This window comes from Capsicum annuum, unplaced genomic scaffold (genome assembly GCF_002878395.1).
Source record: "Capsicum annuum cultivar UCD-10X-F1 unplaced genomic scaffold, UCD10Xv1.1 ctg45464, whole genome shotgun sequence".
Classification (NCBI taxonomy): Eukaryota; Viridiplantae; Streptophyta; class Magnoliopsida; order Solanales; family Solanaceae; genus Capsicum; species Capsicum annuum.
Window position 1 is genome coordinate 1,455 of NW_025852965.1, and position 2,250 is coordinate 3,704.

At 40.8% G+C, this 2,250-nt stretch overlaps 1 pseudogene; it reads right to left on the reverse strand.

Moving 5' to 3' along the window:
• Window positions 1-261: 261 nt before the first annotated feature.
• LOC124892289 lies at window positions 262-2,244 on the reverse strand (annotated as a pseudogene).
• Between the last annotated feature and the right edge of the window lie 6 nt (window positions 2,245-2,250).

A 2,250-nucleotide genomic window follows, 5' to 3' on the forward strand; every position in this document is an offset into this window, starting at 1 on the left:
AAATACAACATTTTTGTTACTTGACCAGCCATCAGGAGAAGCAAATATAACGGGTACGCTAATCAATAAGATTAATGAAGTAGCAATTAATGCAAAAACAGCCGATTGGAAATCAAAAGTCATGCTTTTAATCCTCTAAGCTACCAACAAATGAACTATATACCATTTGATCCCTCTATCAGCCAAAAAATATTAATTGTGATAAAATATGTCATCGAGGGATTTTACTTTATCATGAATCCATTGGTTCTATATGACTTATTACTACTCCCCCTTTCGCACTTTATTCGTACATGGAGTGGGGCGGAGAGAGGAGAGAAATGGAATTTTATTTTTTATTTCACAAATGGGCATGCTAGATCATATATCTATATACGGATAGATAGATCGACCGGTGGGTTCACACCTGAGATCTTTCTACAGATAGTGGGGGTATCCACCCCTATAGCTATGTTCTATTCAGAGGAATAAAATAAAAATAGTCTTTCGGAGAGATGGCTGAGTGGTTGATAGCCCCGATCATGAAAACCGGTATAGTTTTGAACAAAGAACTATCGAGGGTTCGAATCCCTCTCTCTCCTTTTTTGCTAATTGAATAGACTTTTTCTTTAGTGGTTTTGCCCAATCTGCTATTCGAAAGAAAGGGGAATGGCTCGGCTATCCCACCTATCCAAGCCATAAAAATAGATTCGATATAAATTAGATAAAATGAGTTGAAAAAAAAAAGAAAAAAGGAATACTTAAGCTGATTCCAAGATGTATGATTGAATCAAAGTGATTTGTACTTCATTCAAGCATTGGATCTCCTGTCTCATCTCAATTAAGAGGGGTCATGAAAAGAACAGGTTCAAGGTCACGATCAATCCCTTTTTCAAATCCTGCTGCAGCTGCACGAGCCCTTCCCGCGTGCCACAAATGACCTACGAAGAAGAAGAATCATAGAACAAAATGAGAGGTAGCTAACCAACTTCTAGGAGAGACATAATTGACTACATTGATCTCGGTAGCTACACCACCCACTGAATTTAAAGAACCTAAAGGAGCATGAGTCATATACTCCACGGAACGCCGTTCCTACCAAGGTTGTATGTCTTTTTTCAACCTACTCAAGTCTAACCCATTTGGACCCCTTAGAGGCTCTAACCATGGAGCACGCAGATCCCAAAAACGCATAGTTTCTCCTCCAAAAATGACTTCTCCGGTTGGGGAACACATTAGATATTTACCTAAACCATTAGGTCCTTAAGCGGATCCCACGTTAGCCCCAATGCGTTGGTCTCTAACTAGAGAAGTAAATGCTTGAGCTTGAGAAGCTTCTGGTCCAGTAGGTCCATAAAATTCACTAGGATAAGCGGTATTATTGAACCAGACAAAACAACAAGCAATGAAACCAAAGACGGCTAAAGCCCCTAAACTATAAGATAAGTAAGCCTCTCCAGACCATACAAGTGCGCGTCGAGCCCATGCGAAGGGTTTGGTTAAGATATGCCAGATTCCACCAAGTATAAAAATGGAACCTAACCATACATGTCCTCCGATTATATCTTCTAAATCATCCACACTAACAATCCATCCTTCCCTTCCAAAAGGGGATTTTAGTAAATAACCAAATATGATACTCGGGCTAAGGTTCAAGTTGGTGATTTTTCTTACATCTCCCCATCCCGGAGCCCAGGTATCATATATGCCCCCAAAATAAAGAGCCTTGAATACTAGAAGAAAAGCACCTAGACCTAACAAGATTAAGTGAATACCTAAAATTGTGGTCATTTTCTTTCGATCTTTCCAGACATAACCAAAGAAGGGAAAAGATTCTTCAAGTGTCTCAGGTCCCAGAAGTGCATGATAAATACCGCCAAAGCCCAATACTTCAGAAGAAATTAAGTGAAGTACTCCAGATACAAAGTATGGAAAGGTGTCTACAACTTCGCCCCCAGGGCCTACCCCCTAACCTAGAGTAGCTAGGTGGGGAAGTAAAATCAATCCTTGTTCATACATAGGCTTCTCGGGTACGAAATGGGCTACTTCAAATAGGTTCATTGCTCCGGCCCAGAATACGATTAATCCAGCATGGGCTACATGAGCCCCCAGTAGTTTACCGGATAAATTGATAAGTCGGGCATTCCCGGCCCACCAAGCGAAACCAGTGGTTTTTTGGTCACGACCAGCTAAGGCTAAAGTTCCATTAAAGAGCGTTTCCACATGGTAGAACCTCCTCAGGGAATATAAGGTTTTCATGAGGCTGATCTT